This window comes from Rhynchophorus ferrugineus, unplaced genomic scaffold, assembly GCF_030347505.1.
Source record: "Rhynchophorus ferrugineus isolate W39M unplaced genomic scaffold, kcgeb_rfMv2 rfM1, whole genome shotgun sequence".
Taxonomy (NCBI): Eukaryota; Metazoa; Arthropoda; class Insecta; order Coleoptera; family Curculionidae; genus Rhynchophorus; species Rhynchophorus ferrugineus.
Window position 1 is genome coordinate 18,326,003 of NW_027472580.1, and position 24,311 is coordinate 18,350,313.

The window sequence follows — 24,311 nt, forward strand, 5'->3', positions numbered from 1 at the left end:
TTCACAACATTTGCTATGTTTATTTATATCGGATACTTTATGGTAGTTCTAAATAATTTTAAAAAGTCAGTTTAAAAAATAATAATAATTTCTACAATAAAATTATAGAATAGCCAGACCACATAAAGCATCAAAAAGGGAATATTTTTAGCGGAATATATATACAATAAAAACAACATAAATACTATTTATCATTTGAATAATATATAAAATAATTAAAACACAGTATCTAATCAGACAATGTAATGTTTTCATTAGACTAATAATATAATTTTTAACGGGAATATACTGGATATTTTGTATATAAATTATATCCCCTTCAGGAAACACTAATATATTTTTCCATTTTCACTACTTCAGTGTAATATCTACAAAATATATTGAGAATTATAACATACTAATTACTAATTTTTATACTACAATTTCCATAATCAACAAATATGAAAAAAATCTATTTTGTCACAATAAATCTATAGAAACGGGAACATATTTAACTGCACTTTTGTTTGTCAATGTCAATAAATGTCAAAATTTATAATACTCATTGCATAAAAGAGTATATTTTTTCATTTAATAGCTATACTCAATTGCTGAACGAGAGCAACACTATTAAGCATCATGAATGTTAAGCAACTAAACATAAGTATGCCAGAAAAGGAAAAAATCAATATATATTTTTCACACTTTTGAAAAAACATTGATATTTCCTAAGTTTTGTATTCCGACGAAAAAAAACGACATTGCTCCTAAATATACCGATATATTAGAAACATATCCACAATTTTAGGTTCATTGTTCTGATGAGTAAAACAAAATAAAAAATCACAAGATCATTGATCAACAAAGGTGGATATATCTGAAAAATATTAATATTTAACAGAATTATTACCTGATGACCAAAACAAAAGTTACTGCTTTGTAAAATATATAAACAATTATCCATATATCAAAAGAAGAAATAGTGACCAAAAATATATTACATATATATATATATATATATATATATATATATATATATATATTACATATATAAAATATCAATATTTTTTCGATAATTCTAAATGAACATATCAAAATTTCATTTAATATAATTTAACAAAACTGGTTAATATATACAATAATTTATATATATCGCAAAAAAATTAAGGTGATCACTTACTATAAAAGAATCTATTATATAACAAAATAATATCTTGGTTCATTCGGAAGATGTATTTATAACTATTGAAAATGGAGTTTTATATGTTAAAATGTTCACAATAGCACACCTGTGAATGATTCATTCCTTCCATAGTGTATACAACCGAGCTTCTTTGGGTTTCTGAACGCTTCCTTCACACATAGGCAGTTCACATATTTTGCCTGATATTCGAGATTTTTCTATATATCAATAATTTAAATAAATATATACCCAAAATATATGTTATCGAAGGCATCAATCAGAAAAAATTACTGTATAATATTAGACAAATAACATCTAGAACATTTTTGGAATTTCTTAGTGATAAGAATTTTCAAGGTATTTTCAATCGATCTAATTAATAAACTTTATGATTGGTCAGGTAGACTAGAAATAAAAGTGGCATAGTCAGGTACCATCTGCTAGAAAAAGTGTAGAAACTGTCCTCGTACACTCACTAAAACTCTACTACCAAGCGCTTTTTGTCAAAAATATATAATAAATACATTATGTTTATTAGTGTACAAGTGTTAAAAATGTCTGTTAACAAATATTATTTTATTCAGTATTTTAATTATAATTTAAAGAAATTGTAAACTAGTGATCAATGTCACCAATATCATCATTTGTAAAAATATTTTAATGCTTTTAGAATTTATGTTGGTATTCCACCCAAATTTCTTTGGGTTTCTGAACGCTTCCTTCACATATAGGCAGTTCATATGTTTTGCCTGATATTCGAGATTTTTCTATATATCAATAATTTAAATAAATATATACCCAAAATATATATTATCGAAGGCATCAATTAGAAAAAATTACTGTATAATATTAGACAAATAACATCTAGAACATTTTTGGAATTTCTTAGTGATAAGAATTTTCAAGGTATTTTCAATCGATGTAATTAATAAACTTTATGATTGGTCAGGTAGACTAGAAATAAAAGTGGCATAGTCAGGTACCATCTGCTAGAAAAAGTGTAGAAACTGTCCTCGTACACTCACTAAAACTCTACTACCAAGCGCTTTTTGTCAAAAATATATAATAAATACATTATAGTGTACAAGTGTTAAAATGTCTGTTAACAAATAATATTTTATTCAGTATTTTGATTATAATTTAAAGAAATTGTAAACTAGTGATCAATGTCACCAATATCATCATTTGTAAAAATATTTTAATGCTTTTAGAATTTATGTTGGTATTCCACCCAAATTTCTTTGGGTTTCTGAACGCTTCCTTCACATATAGGCAGTTCATATGTTTTGCCTGATATTCGAGATTTTTCTATATATCAATAATTTAAATAAATATATACCCAAAATATATATTATCGAAGGCATCAATTAGAAAAAATTACTGTATAATATTAGACAAATAACATCTAGAACATTTTTGGAATTTCTTAGTGATAAGAATTTTCAAGGTATTTTCAATCGATGTAATTAATAAACTTTTTGATTGCTCAGGAAGACTAGAAATAAAAGTGACATAGTCAGGTACCATCTGCTAGAAAAAGTGTAGAAACTGTCCTCGTACACTCACTAAAACTCTACTACCAAGCGCTTTTTGTCAAAAATATATAATAAATACATTATAGTGTACAAGTGTTAAAAATGTCTGTTAACAAATAATATTTTATTCAGTATTTTGATTATAATTTAAAGAAATTGTATACTAGTGATCAATGTCACCAATATCATCATTTGTAAAAACATTTTAATGCTTTTAGAATTTATGTTGGCAATTAAGATTGGAAAGCTTTGACCTCAACTTTTCAAATTTAGGCCTCGTTCACAAATGAATTATTATTAACTAATATATTAAAAACATTACCACTAGTATTTGGGCTATTTCGTGTTATTCGATACACATGGCAAAAAAAAAACAACAAAAATTTTATTCAATAATTAAATTTACTAACGGAAAATTAAAACATATATTACACCATTAATATAAATTAAATGCTGCTTGTAAACACATAAAAATGTAAATGTTTTTAATATCAATTAAAAACAATATAGCATTAATTATAATAATATTGTAAATTATATTAAAATAATTTAAATTTTAATAATGGCTAAAACTTTGCTCTGTTGCTTAGAACGAAAAATATACTTCAACTAAAATGTCTCTATATACTAAATGATGTGAGTATCTTGTCTCAAATAGCTTCTACCATATGACTCATCTTGTACACCAAATTATTATTTTTATATTTTCCTTATTTTTTTTCTTTTTTTGGTTTGAAATAGAGACAGCCTAATCCTAATATAAACAGATGTCAAACAACATAGCCGAACTGTTAAATTTGATGGTTTTGACGGTTATCTTCATAAAGTAACAGTTTTATATTTAATATTATTGAGCAATTAATTATATACATGCTAATCGATCATTATTTTAGTTGATTGATTTGTTATCTGCAGCCGAAGCCCATTCAACATTTTCAAAGAAATTATAAACAGCTCAATAGTTGATAACAGAATTGATCAACTGTTTACTAATGTTTACATATAATGGGAAAGATCCGAAATAAGAAAATAGCTACCACGCGAATGAACTTAAAACGGCACTGCTAATCGTTTCAACATCATGGTTTCATTGCTTGCTAACCACAATAGAAGAGTTTTCTGTGGCGTATTGTGACTAGCGTTAAAAAGTGAAACTATTACATCAATCCAAGTGTAAAACGTCATAGGATTGTCCAGAAGAGCCATCCATATTGATACCAGAGCGAACCGAATGGGAAGTTATCCCATACCTAGCATACTCAGCAGGTATAGCTACTTTTGATTTTGTGTTGATCTAACATACGATTTCAAGATGCTGAAGAAGTGCTAAAATAGATCGAAGTCATGACGCCACGGTACTTTCACACAGATTATCAACACTGGAAATTATGACACTAAATATTGAGGTTAGGATTCCATCCTACTCACTGTATTTTTAATTGCAATTGAGAGACCTAGTGATAGATGATCCTTTTCTCAATAAATGATCCTTTAAAGTGGAAAAACCATCATAACCCACGCAAGAATCTAATAGTACAGTTTATCAGCGAAGCCCTTAATATAAAACAATTTAACATTGTAGGAATGTTCGTCTTGTCGGTCGGAATGTGTGGTTGTCGATACGATTGTTTATTTGAACACTCACTACTATTTTTGTGGAATTCCTACGGGGACAGAAAACAAACCTGCTGCCTAAAAACTTGTTTATTTTTATATGTTAAATACTACATGTGTTCGAGGCCGACATGACTGGACGTTAGGTTAGGTAAAGGAAGTACTGATGCGCTACGGAAGTGGAACTGTTACAAAGGGTAGAGAAAAGAGAGAAAAGAGAAAGTGACGTTTTTTTTCTTATTCCAGAATGACCAGCTAAAACCAATGGTCTTTTGCTCATGGCGCTTCGGGTTCAGGATAGAGAAGTGTTTCGCAGGCGACAGAGATCCTGGGTTATAACTGGGATTGACATAGTTGATTATGTACCGGGGTTTGTGGATGGGTCGATTTTATCAAGTTGTTATCGTGTTCTAAGGCGCTTAGGGAGAACCTTACACTGAGTATGTTCGTGAAGCTCTTCACGAACGGGATGCCTGATTTTTGGATTGGAACACTTGGAGCAGTTCAAGTTGTCTTTCAGAGACGTACCTGTACCACACCTGTGTGTCCGAGGAGCCAAACTGGGCGGACTAGCATTTTATACAGAGTCGCTTTCATGAGGATTGGGAGTTTACGTTTTCTGCAGAGGAGTGGGAAGAGCCGGATTTGGGCTGACATTGGAACTTGAGGTCGAACTGAAGACCGAGTTATGATACCCTCTAGAGCCAGGGGATAGGAACTTTATCCATTTGTAGGCGATAAGCGCGAAACTCCTTCTTGCGGTGGAGCAGAATAGTCTGAGTTACCAATGCTGGGTACCAATCCACCGACGTTGTCAACCTTTGAACTTAATGTAGAAGCAATGGTGGTGACCTAAAGGGTTTTAACGGTTGCTACAACATAAAATAATCTGAATTAAAGTAAAGACAACCACTTAGGTCGAAAGAAATACTAAATATAACTCCCAAAAGTCTGAAGTTATCATTATTTAAAAAGGAGACAACCTTCTCATCAATGATTCTTCTCACTTTTTAATTCATTTTAACTGCACCATTTTTTCTTTAAACAATCGGCATCTAAAGTGTAGTTTTTGGTATTAGTCAATCATTCGCCACAAAAATATAAATTTGACTCTCAAATAATTCAGATCAGCGTTTGGTCTGTTGCCGGTGGTTAATATCATCATCGACGTCATCATTCACGCTGACCTTTGTAAAAATACCTTTTTAATATCGTCGATGTTGATTTGAGAATAATTACGGCAAAATGAACCGCTCGGTTTCGAAAGTTTCGACCTTAACTTTTCGAAGAGCTTCTTAATTGTGTTACGTACAGAAATCGAAATACGATTAAGTCACACGTTTAGATTTATATCAGGCGATGCTGCTATGACATCTGCTTTGAGAGTTTTGTAAGACTATTTGTTCTTGTAGACACACTGACCTGATTTCGGTTATAAAAATAGATAGTCATAGTTGTCGCCATGACAATGTAATAGTACACGATTGGCCTATAATATAATAAGTCCAAGTCATTGTAATGATATATTATTATATTATTCTCAAAATATATGAATCAATATACTTTTACAGCCAATTCAGAACTGGTTTTTATTCTCGCCATGTTTTATGATTTATTATTCCTCATTATCGTCATTCCATAACTGGAGCTTGGTGATAGTGACCACTTCTCAACCAATACGCTGTTGTTAGTGGCGCAGGACTTCGATTATTCTTCACTAGATGTAGCTGCAGCTATCCTGGCCTCGAATAATGTTAGTCTCCTATTTTTAAGATCGCTGTCTATAATTTTGGTATATGTATTTGCTGAAGATTTTCGCTGCATCTTTCACCCAAAAGGTCTATTTTGCCAAAGTATGTGAGGAATTTGTCCACTTTTCATTCGATAGACATGTCCAAGTCATTGTAACTTTTATATTTAAATTTTTTCGTCAATTGTGCACTGATTGTCGAATTTTAAGCGAATGACTTCATTTCTAACACGATCTCGGAGAGCAAAATATTGAATCTGCTGTAGTCATCGCATTTGAAAGACCTCAAGCTTACAGATGTCAGACTAAAACAGTATGTAACTCTAGGAGACATAAAGATTGCTTGATTGCAATATTGCCTCATTTCCAAACTTAGAAAAGCAAAAGTTCTTATCGCTTGGCCCACTCGACTTATTCCTTAGGTGGTAGATGCCAATTTCTTCTCCTGTATTGTTGATTTTAAATACTTGAACTCCTCACTTGCTCTAAATGGTCCAGTTGAAGAGACTACTAACTAACTAACTAAGATCTCTAACATCTTTATGAGTGATTATCATCAGCGAAAATCAGATCGGTCAAGGGGTAATTTTGTTATTTATTTTATTAGTTAACTAGTTATTGTTATTTATTATTGACATTCGATAGTAAAAACATGACCCATACACTAATATTTACCAGAAAATCTGATCTTCGTCAAATTTTCTCTTAAACAGTGCAAACTGTAATCCTTGAAGTTTGGTGCTTTATCTAGCAGAGTCTGATTAGTTTTTGTCAATATATTGCTAATCCTTGTTAAAAATTTTAAGTATTACATTAAGAGTTACTGTAAACAAAACTACAGAATATTATATCAAATATCAATATTATATCAAATATGTTAATATTCACACTCTGTTATCTGTTAGATGTTACATGTCAATAGTCATATAATCCCGAAATATAAACCACAACCTTTAGAATTAGTTTACAATAAAATGTTATAATGAATTGTTTTTAACGACATTATTTGATGTCATACAGTTAGAGTTAACTTGATCTAAATAGACATACATCTGTGTTATGGCGAGATTAACACATTAGATAATAATATTATTTTAGCACTGTTTTATCTGGATATATTATGTATCAAAATATTAATAAAAAGCACCGGTAGAACCTTTTTGGCCCAGAATTAAATCAAATATTTAAAATAAATTTTCTATTATAATTTGGTACAATTTATGTATTTTGATGTTGGATTCTTATTTTACCTTATCTTTGGAAAATCTCATTGGCTATTGTATACATATAATTAAGCATTTTAGACCCTGATTATGAAAGAGATTAATATAACATCATATCCCTATTATTACCGTATTGATATTTTCAGTCTAATGGTGTAGTGGCAATTTTCCCCACTTTTGGATCTCTCCTATTATATGTAAACATTTATTATTAATTAACTCATGAACTCCTGAAAGTTCTTTGAAAGTTTGGATTGGCCTGTCTCAAAATCTTGCGATTCATTGTCCTCGAACTTTTTTGGTCCTCCAGACCAGTCTTTGTCATTGAAATCAACATCACCATTTGTACATCCTTGAAACCAAAAAATTAAGAAAAACTTGACAGTTAAAATATGGTGAAGGAACATTAACATAACTGTTCAAAGGTGTTTGATGGGTTTTGGTGGCAGATTAAAAAAAAAAAGCAAACTATGAGCAACAATTTGATCATTCTGTGATTAGCGTATGTATACACTGAATAAGACAATCATACGAAATAAACAGCTGTTCAATTATAGAAGGAAATATTAAGAGCATCGAATTTATTAATCAGGTTGCTTTGTTTATTAGTTATATACATTGACACGCGGGTTCGAATCCTGCTGGGGCAAGATTGTAAATTTATGTGTGTGATTATTTAACATTATGATACTCCTTAGGCAAGAGTACTAAATCTGACAAGGAAAATGATCCCTACTCGTCAGTCCGAAGGCTTAATATCGAGGACCGTGGTTCGGAGCCCACGTTAAACTGTAGGTCCCGTCTACATATACTTGGTAACAAGGAGACTAAAATATATTTAACATAAAAATCGAGAAATCATTTTTTAGATGATTTTATTTTTAAGAAACGTCTCCACGACTTAATTTATCGATAAAAATAAAAACAACTTGTAATATCTTACTTAATTTTTCTGGAGTCAAGTTAAGTTGGCTTACTTCTGAACAGTACATTTAACCAACATATTGAATGTATATAAACACATCGAACAGATTCGAGGGAGTACAATAGTAGTTTAACTTGAAGATAAAATCTACAGAATTAATTGAAATCCTCTATTAGATAATGTAGAGCTAATAAATGTATATGCAAAGAAATATCAACAGATAAGCTTTAAAATATTTTCTATTGTAATTTCTTCATTTATGACCGTATATAAAATACATAAATAATTGTTTGACTCAGACATCCATTTTATCTCGTTGCAATGTCATCAAGAAAAAACATCTGAAAATAGAAAATGTTCCGAATGCTGATTTCTCAGTAATTATAATAATGATTACATAGCTTAGAAAGCTTCCACGGTGCGTTTACTTAATTATACGTCGTCCAGAAAAACGTATGTACTCTTCTAAATATCCAATACTGTTTGAATTCGAAAACGCGCACATTTTATTGCCGTATTTATCATTTAAAACGCTTTTCCTGGTCGGATGAGGTCAAACGTAAAAATGACAGTCGATTTTCTACGCCCATTAGTATTCGACGTACGTTACGGTAAATTCAAGAATATAAAAAAATAACGTCCCAAGCCGTCCGTAACTGTTTAATTGATACATGATGAATGTCAATTTTATTTGACCAAATTTCTTTATCCGCCTTATCTAGAGTAAATAGCTGAGATATTATTCATCACAATACTTAATTCTTCATTATAAATATAGGCGTTCAAATGAATTCGTGTTGGAATTCCGGTATTGATTGGTATCTATATAAATCGCCGGCTTGGTTAGCGCAGTGGTAAAGGCGAAAAGGCGGTGGTCCTAGTATTGCGATAGTCGCGGGTTCGAATCCTGCTGGTTGTAAATTTATGTTTCTGATTGTTTAACATTTATGATAGACCTTAGGCAAGAGTGCTAAATCCGACAAGGAAAATGATCCGAATCACGCCAGCAACCAGGCTGGGTAAGACCGGATATCTTCTAGAATGATTTCTATGTTGGTCACTCGCCAGTGGGTAGGCTTAATATCGAGTACCGTGGTTCTGAGCCCATGTTAAACTGTAGGTCCTGTCTAGATAAACCCTCGTTGGTAAAAAGTAGGCTTTAAAATATACTTAAAAAAATAGAGAAATCAAAGCTTGTATGAATTCTAATGCCAAATTAAACTTACAATTAATGTTGTTGAATATATGATATTTTTGAATTAATTAACTCTTTCGATATTTTAATTTTCTCTACCTATTGAAACACAGTTCTTGATGATCTGAAGATGCAATGTCTGGTGAATATGGTGGCTATGTCACTGTTTTTGAACCATTTCCTACTCCCACTTACCATACCATCAATTTTCATACTACTTTTCATAAATATTCATCGACATGGGGATATATTTTGTTCTCTCGGTCAAAATTGTATTGAAAATATCCATAGGATTTTTTACCAGAAGTATTTAATGAAGCTTGTTTACCGTAATTTTTGAAAAATGAATAAGCTTTTATTGTAATAAAATTCATAAAACCTTCTCGCAAATAATATCGAAAATTAAATAAATTAATGAATAAAACATTAATGTCATAAAACAAAAACAATAATGAATAAAAAATAACATTAAATTAATAAATAAAATATGCATTAATTTTAATTATTTTATTACAAACATAATTTAAAAAGGTATAATTACCCTAGAAATAGTTAATTATATATTATACTTATTTTATTTAATGGTTAAACTAATTTTTGCTTTTTCTTAAGAAACGCCTAGCCTGTATAATATCTTAGATAAGCGTATTTACGTGACTTGTTATAAGCAAATTCGCAATGATAGGGCTTTTAAGATAAAAAATATCATATAAAAGAAAATATTGAAGATACAAGGAGACTGATTCCATAATAAGTATATTAATAATTAAAAATATGTCTTGATTTGCATTAAAATGCATTAGTATACTAGATAAACAATGTATGTGTTTATGTGGAAATATGTATGTGCATTGTATTGCATTTAGATATATTAGTTTCCTCTGAGGAATATCGTTGACTGAATGTGGAGAATAACTATGAGGATTTAATTATTTCGACCACAACATATATAGTGGTTCATTGGCTTCAACATTGGCAACAATTGAACTATTAAAATATACACCCATATACCTGAAACTTATTGAAAAGTTTACATACATTCTAAAATATATAGTTTTCAGCAAAGTGTTCCTTTGTTTTAGGAAATTAGTCAGCACTAACTCACTATTTTACTTGGTTGGGAGAAAAAACTACTATCTATATATAAACCATAGCATATTTCCAATATATGATAATTAGAACTATTTTGTGATGATATTATGTAGCTCATACCTCCTATTTTAATTATGTTTACAAATATACTTAATGCGTTCACTGAGTATAAATACTAAATAATGTAGCCTTAAAACTTCAACAATTTTTACATTTATTTACCACTGATAATATTTTTTACAGTATAGTTTAACTAAATTGTTTATAGCTCTAAAAATTACTTACTAAAATTACATAACGGGCCTTTATTACTATTTGATATGAATAAATCTTTCTGAAACAGATACAAATCTAGTGGAAGTTTGTATACCTTATAATTCATTATATTTAAGCTATTGAGTGTATATTTCATAATTTTCAAATTGTGGTTTTGTTAATACAAAAAATATCTACCCCAAATATGTAACAAAATTCAAATATTGCAGTTTTTGTATTCGTCTAGCAATACTACAAAAAATGACGGCTTAGTTACCAAAGTAACGAAAAGGGAGTACCCATAGATACAAACTATTATTCTACATTCGGAGGGATAAACATTGAAGTTCTAAAATCGTATCAAACTATCACCACAGAAATTTACCGATATCAATTACATAATTATAATAAAGAATTATAGCTGAAAAGATGTTATTAATAAACACCTAGACAACGTCATTCTCTTGTACGACAATGCGCAGCTACAGATTGTAAAATATGTAAAAGATGGAATTGTCACGCTGTCAGACCATTGCAGAATTAATACAAAACCAGAGAAACTCCAGCAAACGCCCAGTGTTAGAGAGGATTGCTATAAAGTAATATTAGGGATGAATAAAAATATTTTTGTGAGATATATCATAATTTAACATACAATTATATAAAATCTTAAATTACTGGTGAAGTATAGTGTCAAATTAACATTCAATCTCTGAATATATGTTAATTACTCCATTAGTACTACTTCCCAGGGGTAAGAAAGTAATTCTTAAACTAATTTGTAACCGATGGTGTATAGCCTTTAAAAGATCCAGCGTTTTTTTTTGGCATTTCTCAGGTACCGATTTTAATAATAAAAAGTCTATTTCAACCAAAACTTAAGGGTACACAAAACACATAAATTAATAAACAGCTTCAAGAAGAAGAAAATATATCCTCGACTTTCATATTTTCGACACAGTTTATTAAATAATTTGGTAATTATTTGGTATGTATTTGGTAAAGACTATATAAATAATGGATGGCTTATAATTAACAGGTCAATGCAAAAGTCTCCGGTCTACCAGAATACAGTACACTTTTATGGCAAAATTATTTTTTTTTATTCAACATAATTCCCTTCAAGGTAGATACCAAGGCCTCAGTTTCGGCGATCACCTCTTCATTCGACGAAAATTTCTTCCCAGCGAGCATTCTTTTGAGATCTGAGAACAGGAAATAGTCAATTCATGGATTTTTGCCATCGTTTTCACTGATTTGTGACACGGTGCATTGTCTTGGTGAAGCAGAACTTTCTTTTTCTTCAAATGCGGACGTTTTTCGGCGATTTTGTTCTTCAAACGGTTCAATAACGCTATGTAATAGTCGCTGTTGATGGTCTTTCCTTTTTCAAGGTAGTTAAAGAAAATTATTCCATGCTCATCACAAAATACAAACGCCATAACCCTGCCAGCCGACTGTTGCATTTTCCCATAGTTTGGAGCGGGTTCATCGTGTGCAGTCCACTCGGATGACTGTCAAATGGACTTCGGAGTGAAATGATGGAGCCATATTTTATCCATTGTTACATAGCGATGCAAAAACTCGGGTTTATTACGCTTGATCATCTTCAAGCACTACTCCGAATCATGAACTCGTCGTTCTTTTTGGTCAAAAGTGAGATCGCGCGGCACCCACTTTGCACATAGCTTTCTCATATCCAAATATTCGTGAATGATATGATGTACATGTTCAGTTGATATATTTAGAGTGTCTGCTATTTCAGTTTACGGTCATTAAACATAATTTTGTCGATTTTTTAAATGTTTTCGTCGTTAAAAACCTCTTTTTGGCGTCCACTGGGTTCACCATCTTCGGTAGTAATTTCGCCACGTCTAAACTTAGCATACCAATCCTTGAGGGTTGATTTTTCTGGGACAGTGTCCGGAAACTCGGCATCAAGCCAAGTTTTTGCTTCAACTGTATTTTTTCCCTTCAAAAATCAATACTTTATCTACACGCGAAATTCCTTTTTATGAATTTTTTTCACAAAAGCAAAAGTTGCTTCACGCAAAATGTTATAATTTACAAAGTGATGATCCGACAGCTGCTAAATTTATACACGCATATTTTGAGGGTTAGAGCTAACTAAAAGCACATGGATTTAAGCCTAGTAACGCCATCTCTGTGTCAGGCCGGGGACTTTCCAATTGACCTATATAGGCAGAATGAAGTAGCACCTTTTGAACTTCAAAATTAACATGATTAGCTTTAATTGTTTTTCGATATAAAATTGCCTTTTACTATCAGAAAACCTATCGCAATTGAATAAATATTTCTGGTTCACGTTACAATGTTAATCAAACACTCATTGCTAATACCAAGGCTAGCAAGAACTAACCCCGTATTTAAACCAGTCAATAGCACCGCATTTATCACAAATAAAAAGCGAACCTTTCTTCATCGATTTAATTTGCATGATCAATGAATCATTCAAGTCGAATGGTAATTTGAAAAAAATCCACGCCCATTCCGCCAACAACAGATTTAACGAAAACGACACCTTCGGATTTCCGACTTTACGCAGCCGGAAGCGTCCCGTTCCTTGTTCCTCATTGAAATCGGCTCCTAAATCTGACTCTGCTAATCTATTGTACGATAATGTTCGTTCCTATTGTTTCCTGGATCATCATGTTTAGTAATTAAGATCGACTGTTAAAGATTTATATAATGGTATATATAAGGTCTGCGAAGGAAATTTGAGGGAAAAATTGAGAATAAATTCAAGGCTGTATGTATAGCGAAAAAAATATGCTTATCTCTGACCGTGATTATATTTAAGTAATATACACTCACGACAAAACTTTAGCACACTACGGATTTTCCATTTCAACTCTTAATGGAAATAAATGTTTACCTGACTATACAATGCATGTAACAGGTCAATTGAAAAGTCCCCGGCCTACCATAGTAAAACAAATTTTTTGGCAATTTTTTTTATTCAACATAATTCCCTTCAAGGGTGTTACACTGATTATAGCGACCCTCCAACTTTTCGATACCATTTTTGTAGTACTATTTGTCCTTTGCTTTAAAATAGACCTCACTTTCGTCGATCACCTCTTCATTTGACGAAAATTTCTTGCCAGCGAGCATTCTTTTGAGATCTGGGAACATGAAATAGTCAATTCATGGATTTTTGCCATCGTTTTCACTGACTTGTGACACGATGCATTGTCTTGGTGAAGCAGAACTTTCTTTTTCTTCAAATGCGGACGTTTTTCGGCGATTTCGTTCTTCAAACGGTCCAATAACGCTATGTAATACATGCTGTTGATGGTCCTTCCTTTTTCAAGATAGTCAGTGAATATTATTCCAGGCGCATCCCGAAATAGAGACGTCATAACCTTGACAGCCGAACCTTGCATTTTCCCACGCTTTGGAGTGGGTTCATCTAATGCAGTCCACTCGGATGACTGTCGATTGAACTTCGGAGTGAAATTATGGAGCCATGTTTCATCCGTTATCACATATCGACGCAAAATCTCAGGTTTATTACGCTTGATCATCTTCAGACACTGTTGCATATCATCAACTCGTTATTGTGTTTGGTTAAAAGTAAACTCGCGGGGCACACACTTTGCACAGAGATTTCTCATAACCAAATATTCGTGAATGATATGTAACAACCTCTTTTGGGCGTCCACTGGGTTCACCGTCTTCGGTGCTTATTTTACCACGTCTAAACTTAGCATACCAATCCTTGATGGTTGATTTTCCTGTGCCAGTGCCCGGAAACTCGGCATTAAGCCAAGTTTTTGCTCCGACTGTATTTTTTCTCTTCAAAAACAATATTTTTTCAACAGGCGAAATTACTTTTTATCCATTTTTTCACAATAACAAGATGTTATTAGAACACTGCCTAAGTTGACTCTGGTCTAAACCTTACTTTATATTGAGTTATGATACAATAATTTATTTTTTCTATATTTGACAACTGTAAATACCTTGTTAGAAAATAAATTCTTTTTAAAATATTTAGAAATTGTCCTGAATTTGAGATATATAATTGTTGCATTTGCATTTTTCATCTAAAGGTTCGTTAAAACTCTCGCTACCATTTTGATTGCGCGCCATCTTGATTAGGTGACGTTTATCTCAGTTTCGCTATAACCATTGTGTTGTTTTGACGTCCAAATTTTATTATGGTAAATATACGCCATAAGAACGAGCAGAAATAATGACAATATTTATTGAATGTAATGTAAAGTCCCATTATTGCCATTCGGTGGAAATTAGGTCAAAAATATCCTAATCGTCCAGTGCCTCACAAAACCACAATTTATCTTTTACATGCGAATTTTCGACAATTCGGTACGACAACAGGCCTCGTTCTGGAAATCATCGGACGTCTCGTAACGCTGAAAATGTGGCCCTGGTGCGCGATAGTATTGCAGAGTCTAAAGAAACATTAATTCGTGAGGAGGTTTCCAATTATACATTTCTGCACGCAGTTTAAGGTGAATTTTGAAAACTGATTTGAAAATGCTCCAGTACAAAATACAATTAGTCTTAAAATTGCTATCGAGTTTTCCTGATCAACGAGTTGAGTACAGTAATGCAACCCTAAGACTGTCAGAATTGAAGATTTTTCGTCTAAATTAATAATGAGCGATTAAGTCCATTTTCTTCTCAGTGGCTACTTCAATAAACAGAACAGTTGGTATAGGAGAACACAGAATTCACAATTAATTTATGAAACATCATTGCATCCACTAAAAACGACTGTATGGTGTGGTATTCATGCTGGAAACATCATTGGTTCCTATTTTTTGAAAATTACCAATGTGTTACAGTTACTGTTACTGGTACCGTTCATACCATGATATGAATCGAAATTTTCTTGTGTCTTTTCTTGTACAGAGGACAACGAAAACAAACGTAAAGACCAAATATACTTTTTATGAAAACCAAACTTACTTATTTTTTTGTTTGAGCAAAGTTATAGGCGATCAATATATCGATATATCATCAATATATCGATTTTGCCGACCTTGGATATTTAATTTATTATTAGGTGATATTATGTATTTTAATCCGTGATATCTATTAGTGAAAATGCGATACATCGAAGCATTGACACCGAAGTATTACATTCGATGATTTTGTAATTTCTCCACATAAAATAATAGTTTTCAGAAACGTGAATATTACAACTCTTTCATACTTCAACTTTCGAATTAGTTTCAATGGATTAAAAGCTGGAATTTTGATGCCAAATTGAAAGAATCAACTTACCATTGCAAATTATTTCATCTGTTGCTACTTAGCTAACCAGAAAAATATTTCTGTGGTATACGGTTATTGCTAATGTAAAATCGATCTACTATTATAATCTAAAATTTATTAAAAAAAACGGAATGGTATATCTAAGCAAAAGTCACAAATATATGTTTTTTTTACAAACCATAAAATCTTATATGAATATCAAGAACATAGTAATTACCAATTTATATAGAAATATACTTAAAAAAATATGCTGTTATTACAGTACTTTTTCATATTGTTGCTAATACAAAAAAACACTCTTTGAGTATACCTACTAACATTGTAATGACTCAGTCTAGCTAATAACGGTATTTTATTTAATATTTCGATTGAACTGAACCAATCAAGTTATGTGTGCGATTTAAATATTACGTATTTATAATGTATAGTATCATTAACTTCGTTGTTGACTTCGGCGTTGGCGGTCCAACGCAGTATGAAAAAAAATTCCCGAGAAAATATAATTATCGAGGAACAATAGTGAGAATTGTTATGGTTAATGTTATGGTAGTGAGTTCAATCAAGACAGGATGTTGAATAGGCTTATAAGAAATTATTGTCATTAGTTCTTTTAATACACAATACTGTTAATTAGCTGGCTTTGTATCTTAGTTGTTAAAGTGATGGGGTGTTAGTTAATGCTTCCTTAGTAAGGGATCTAAGGTGTTGAGTAACTAAGTTATGCAGAACAGAAATCTCAATATCGACTACATACTCAAACCTGTATCTCAAGAAATTTTCGGTGGTTAAGAAGATTTTCTAGTAGAAATTCAATATTCCAAGAAAAAATTTCGACTGTATCTGCTACAACTAACTAACACACGAGTGTATTAAATCAGTGAAGCATGAGTAGCGACCGCTACGACCCTTTATTGCACCACACTTTCACCTACAGCAAGTTCAACAGTTGGCAACGCCGGTGTATTGGTACCATGCGGTTTCCGGCTATAAAAGATCACCACGACGACGCCTCGCTCTTTTTTCTTTTCTCTACCCCCTTGTAACAGTACCACTTCCACAGCGCTACCGCACTTATTTTACCTAACCTAATATCCCGTCAATTCTCCCGTCAACCACATGTATCAATTTAATATCGAAATAAACAAGTATTTCTTCAATCAGTGTTTTTAGTTCTCATGCAAATTCCTTTGAAAAATAGTAGTGAGTCTTCGGACAAACAATCGCATCGACAACCACACATTTCGACCGACCAGACGAACATTCCTACACATGTCCTTGAACAACATCAAATTTGATCATTTCTGGAATAGAACTGAACAAGATTCTGGGGTACGATAATAGGGTAGTGTATTTTTTTAGAATTATTATTTGGCCTTATATCATACAGTTTATTGGTTGGACTAGGGATAGTTGCAGAGAGTCAAAAGTGTTGATAAAAAGCGAATAATTATGTGAAATATGTCTGAGATGTGAGCTTAAACAATTTTTAATCAATAAACTTCCAAAGTTTCAGTAATTTAACTATTATATTAGTTAATTTTAAAGAGGTGCCTATGGACAAAAATTGGTACAACATATCTCAATCGAAATATTTCCCGTCATTCTGGCAAAGTGCGATAATGTATTGATAGAACATGTTCGCACATCTTCAGCATTTCGAATTCGTATACTAGTCAGGCAAAGCGGCAGCCATCTGAACAAGTGAGGATCAGATGGAGCTCTATCTGTCGAGTATGTTGAGTGCAGCTGAGGACTTCCCATTCGATTTGTATCCTTCAGAACTTGTAGCAATATGTGGCCCAGCCATGTCATGCAAGAGGATAATTTTGCATCTGTTACTCGCAATTGTTGATATTTTTTGTCAACAATAAATCATTTCTCAATTGATGTCGGTTGCCACCTCTAGTAGTAGTTTAATTCGACTTGAATAATAAATATTCCACTTCCATATCAATATGGATGGCATTCCTAAGCTAACCTATGAGCTATTGCGCTTCTAATTATCATAATAGATACAGTTTTCATCGTCAATCATAATACAATACAGAAAACCCTTCTTCAACATTACCCAGAAAAACTTTTCTTGGTATTATTGACCACACATGTTTGTTGAAAGATATTCGCCAATATTGACATATATCCTCAATTATACTTTATTAAAAATTATCCTGGTGAAGTTTAAAAAAGTTCTTGTGATTATATTTATATCAAGAATGCGCAGTTTACTTCGCTTGTTTATTTCCCAGCTTCATTGATTGGCTAGTGTTTGTTGATGTTAATGGACGATTGCTATGGGCCGAATTACCAAAATTTTTTGAAGAAATACTATTCTGGGTATTTCTAAATTGAAGAAATTAAAATATTTGCAGGTTTATAACATCTAACTATTTGACTGATTTTGATTATCTATTATTTAACAACAGGGTCGACAGGTACCAACACAAATCGAATTTAGTAGACTAATTCAGTTGCATGTTCTGACGCATCAGAGCGATTTCGAACTAGGGTAAAATGAGAACGAAAAATCCGATTCCAGTTTAAAGCGAATTTTACATGTTTACAAAATTCATGGAAGAACTATATATTATATATCATGAAGAAACGTTTTACTGTTGTGTAGCATGTCATTATAATATATAAGTTAAGTTTATATTTTCCCTTACTAGCCTTGCTGTTGTATTAATACAAGTACAACAGAACTGTAATAATAAATTAATTTGCGAGATGTAATTAATAAAAAAATTACATAGAATAATATTGTAAACCCTAGTAAATACGATACTATATAGATTAAACAAAAACATATGGTTGACAAGCTTATTTAAAAAATACTAGATTAGGTAATAAACTAAATTAGGTAATAAAAATTAGTGTGAAAATCCTCAATGAATGATAATCTCAGTCACACCACTAACCAGAGTGAATGAGTAGAAATTGGCTCTGAGTTAGTTTAATATTTTATTACTGAAGAAAGTCGGTCAAAAGGAACTTCTGAAATATCACTACTAAAGGACATTTATAAAACATAACAGATCAATCGAAGGTTGTCAATGAAAATTATTCCATGCGCATCCCAAAATACAGACGTCATATACTTGCCAGCCGATTGTTGGGTTTTACCATCATTTAGAGCGGGTTCATCGTATGCAGTACACTGGGATGACTGTGAATTGGTACTTCGGGTTTATTACGCTTGATCATCTTCAAACACTGCTCCGAATCATCAACTCGTTGTTGTTTTTGGTCAAAAGTGAGCTCGCGCCTCACCCAGTTTGCACAGAGCTTTCTCATACCCAAATATTCGGGAATGATATGATGTACACGTTTAGTTGATATCTCTATAGTGTCTGCTATTTCATTCAATTTCAATTTGCGGTCATTCAAAATCATTTTGCGGATTTTTTAAATGTTTTTGTCGGTTAACAACCTCTTTTGGGTGTCCACTGCGTTCACCGTCTTCGGTGCTCATTTCACTACGTTTAAACTTAGCATACTAATCCATAATGGTTGATTTCCTTGGGGTAGTATCCGGAAACTCGGCATAAAGCCAAGTTTTTGCTTCAACTGTATTTTTTCCCTTCAAAAAGCAATATTTTATCAACACGCGAAATTCCTTTTTATCAAGTTTTTTCACTTAAAATGCTATAATTCACAAACTAATGATCCGATAGCTGCCAAATTTATACACGCATCTTTTGAGAGATAGGGATAACTAAAAAATATATGGATTTAATTCTAGTAGCGCCATCTATGTGTCGGGCCGGGGACTTTTCAATTGACCTGTTAAGATTATATATTTTTTGTGGGTTTAGCGCCATTCTTCACCGGTTTTTATTACATCAAAGACATCATTTTTGGTTCATTAGTTTAGACCATGAACAGTTAGGTAACCAACCTACGTACCGTTTGACTTTTATTGTTTCCGTTCAGAGTAGTGGTGTTACGGGTCAAGTTTTTGGAACCTATCCGTTAAGAACTGCCGTTTAATTGTCACGGTCCATCTCCCGAACCGATTCTGTAGTGGTTTTGCGTGAAGCTCTTTAGATAAACTCGTTCAGTTACTCTTTATCTAATTTATTAGATCGATTGACCCGGGCCCAACAAAAAAAACCCTCGAAAGTACCGAGAATGTCCGTTTTTGTTAAAGTAGTTTTCATTAACAGATTTCTAAATGTTTAAATCGAATTTTAAACATTGCGAAATAGAAAAAATGTGAATAAATCAAACAAATTAAGTAAGAATTTAATTGATTATTTTGCGTAACAGATTTTAATGTTTTTTGATTTATTTGTTTCATTTAAATTTATGATTTTTTGAATAAATTTTGTTTAATCTAGATTAATGATTGGCCTTCATATAATGGCAACTGTTAAATGGATTCACATAATTTTCTAATGTAGAAATAATTGTTCCTGGCTATCTATCTTGTTCTATTCTATAATCATTTGATAATTAATATCTTTTTCGTTAATATAATATATATAAAATAACTTCAATTTTGTTTTATAGAAGGTTATATAAACATTCTGTTGTACTGTTAGATAGGTGGTTTGTAATAATATTTATATAAATCAAAATTGCGTTTACTGAAGTAAACTTAATGTGTGAAAGTGAAAATGAAAAATATGAATTTATTGAAGATATTTTTCATAAATTATCCTGAATGCTTAATCTTACAGTTACATCTACTAGATTAATTTATATACTCTCGGTGGATAGTTTGAGAAAATAAAATCATATAATATTTTGCTGTGTCATGATATGTCACAAACAGTCAAATATAAAAAAAATATAAAATATAAAAAAATATATAAAATATAAAAAAATATAAAATAAATATATAACTACTTTGGTGCCGTAGGATTATATCTTATAATTTGGACTAAAATTTCATGATGAATAGATGGCAAATTCTGTGGCTGGTAAACAATTAATATTACTCTACTGACTCTACTTCATGGATAAGTACTATGTCTGTTTGACCGAAAAATGGTGCTGGTTCTATATCTAACTAGAACAAAACATCAGGTTTATCAGGTTTTATTATTTATTAACAGTGAATTATCTATTGCCGGAAAAGTATTAATATAAACAACTGCTACACAAGCAGGTTTAAATGTTACTTTATTTGACATTTTTTTACATAAAATAACAATTATATGGAGCGCTCAAAATTACATTTGACATTCACTACTCTTATTGTTTGATTCAAATCTACTTACGAAGCCAATCCAAACCTTTTGAAACGTATAAGGAACCTACTTTCTCATTTCCCAACTACAGTTTTTATTTTAGTAATATAAAAGTCGTGAAATTGCTCTCCACTGTTGGAATCATAGATTTTCTTTCGAAAATTCCCATTTCCGATTCCTCAATCAGAATCATATAAATATCTCGGCATATATCTCGATGATAGGTTAGATTGGAAATATTATGTCAGACAAAAAGCAGAGTAGATTAGACTCAAAGTCAAGCAACTGTAATGATTAGTCGGAACATACTCTCAACTTGACCTAAAATCAATGAGATTGGTTTATCAGTCAATCATAAAGCCAATTTAGCCTATGGGGTGTAAATATTGGGTTTCGGATTAATTACCAATTCTTATCGCCACGCAACCAACGAAGAGCTGCACGATGACCAAATAGACGAATCAAATAGATATACGAAGTGATCCAAGATTTCGGCTTAAAAAAATTAAATAAGGTTGTCAAATCGCAGCAACGTGGAAGCAATATAGCTACTGAACGATACGCAAGAAATCGGAAGATTGAAGCGAAGCAAACCACATAAACTTGTTTAGTGTATAAGCGTATTCATTAGTTTAGTTGTATTTTAATTTGGGAAATACATACTGATATATTAGTCCCGTAATCGCCTTGCTTGTGTTTTAACGTAAGTACAAGAGAAGAGTAGTAATAAATGAATTCGTAAATTAGGATTATACTAAGCATATCTAAAGTAAGATGTTATTAATTTAAAAAAAATCGACAACAAAAACATAACCTACTGTCTAGACAGATATTTAGGTTTAAAAGTGTCATCGGATAAAAGTTAACAGTGAAATAACTTTACACAAACAAGATCAGTATGTGCTTTTTACAACCAGGTTATAATGTCATCGGTTACTTAAATTTCCGCCTGTGTCACCGTCTGACCCTAAATATCCATTATTTCTTTCACTTACCAGTGAAACGAACGCTTAGCTCGATATTCTGAATGCCGACGTACCTCCTGTAAAAGTCTTCGCTTTAGTCTCATCGTACAATTGATTAGACGTGAGCTGCTTCCTTATAGTGGATTCCCGATGAAATTTCAACTTTCCTCTGCTGGTAATTAATCATATATATTGTAGATGTTTGAATTTTATCAGATTTATTATTTAATCGAATATATTATGAACATATTATATGTCCTAGTTTTAAAAGAATTTTTATTATTAAAAGGTGTTATTATATCATGTTCTTAAAGACGTTATTCAGTGATATGTATTGGAGAAAGTACGAAAAATATATGTAAACAACCATTAAATAGGCTAACCTAACCTACCAATTTTCCATTTAGTATTATTGATTTATTCGCTTATTATAACATAGACGCTTAGCAAGAAAGACGCAAAATTGCATTTTCAACTTTATATTTGTTGTTTGGTTTCAGAAACTCTGATTCTAAAGCTCCTCACTTAGAAATTTGTGATGAAGCCGCTCCGTCGTACGCTTATTATTAACCTTGGCTTCAATAATTGCTTCAATCAGCGCTCATTTTGATGTCAATGTGTAAAAACGGACGCGAGAACTAAAATATTTCGAAGGTAATTAATTACTTATTGCAATTAAATTAATTATTACAATTAATGACTTGTTGGAAATAATGCATCATGAGCTACTAAAATTGAATGAAACTGTTAATGCAGATATTGAGCGACGTTAGTTGAACAAATTGCCCGATATATTACAAAATGTTTAGCAACAGTAACTAACGCAAGGTCATACTTTGACATGGCAACGCTCGGCCATATGTTGCAACAGTTGTGACGTACATACTGCTTCATCTCGAATGGAAGCTTTAGTTAACCAGATTAGATTATCACTTGTTCATATTGATGTAATATGCCTTAACCGCCACACGATTTCGATATGCTAAGGTGGGAAAATTACTCTATGATAGTCCTCCCAGGCGAAATCGCCATGTAGTTATAAAAAATTGATAGAAAAAAAGTTATAAAAAATGAAGGAAACTCTTTTCCTTAACATATATATATATATATATATATATATATATATATATATATATATATATATATATAACATAAATCTTTATATATATATGTAACATAAATGTTATTTTAAAATGAAAAACGATCATACTGCAAGCGTCATAAATCATCGAAATATCCACAAAAAGAGGATACAAAAATATTTGTAACGAAATAATTGAATCGATTTCAAAAAATAAATAAGGAACTCATAAGAAATTAAATAATGATCAAAATTAGATTTTTAACACACAAAAAAAACATTTTAAAGTAAAATAGGTATCTAGTTATCGTTGCAATAACTAAATAAAATTAAACAAAAACCTTATTTAACCTATCTACTACACTTATTTTATATTCTAGTATATACACACAATTTAGCTTAATACCTACCTAAACCTATTTTTCGATGCCAAGCTCAAACAATACAAATATAATAATATAATTTTGTGACATATACAAAAAATTAAATTAACAACAAAACAAATCTAATTTAATATAACTGTTTGCATTCGGCATCATTTTTCTTTTTAGTGTTAGATATTTACTTAATAAATTACGCAATTATTTTATTTAATATTACAATACGTAGGCCAAGTAAAGGCGCAGCAGGTATGAGGGAAAATGGGAATAAAGAAACAATGATTGAAATTAAGGAACACTTCAAGCGCTCAGATCCGCTACTAGTTTTGGTGATTTGACAAATGTTCCAACTAAACAACCCCAAAAATTACTGTCCCCGAAATCGAATCTGCGATGAATGACTTCCTATTTTCCTTCACATCAGCTCTAATTATATTATACACAAATATATATATATATATATATATATATATATATATATATATATATATATATATATATATATCTAAAAACTTTGTACGTGCCTTTGAAATTTGAGTATTTCCGTCGATTTCCCCCCAATGGGAAATTTGATCCTGACTTGGGTCCAATGTGACCACCTCGGAAGTGCACTCTTTCGAATATAAAAAGAATTTAGAAAATCGGTCGATAATTGATGGCAAAATCAAGGAACA

The 24,311-nt window shown here is 31.5% G+C and overlaps 1 protein-coding gene across 4 annotated transcripts in view; it reads left to right on the plus strand.

The window, feature by feature from the left end:
- Myo10A (unconventional myosin 10A) overlaps positions 1 to 24,311 on the plus strand; it is a 194,019-nt gene that overhangs the window by 14,119 nt on the left and 155,589 nt on the right. Inside the window, exon 2 of one of the 4 annotated variants that reach the window (XM_076417420.1) lies at positions 22,677 to 22,830. The exons of the other annotated variants lie outside the window; for them this stretch is intronic. The gene's annotated coding sequence lies outside the window, so the exon portion shown is untranslated. The remainder of the gene's footprint in view (positions 1 to 22,676; positions 22,831 to 24,311) is intronic. 4 annotated transcript variants of the gene reach the window in all.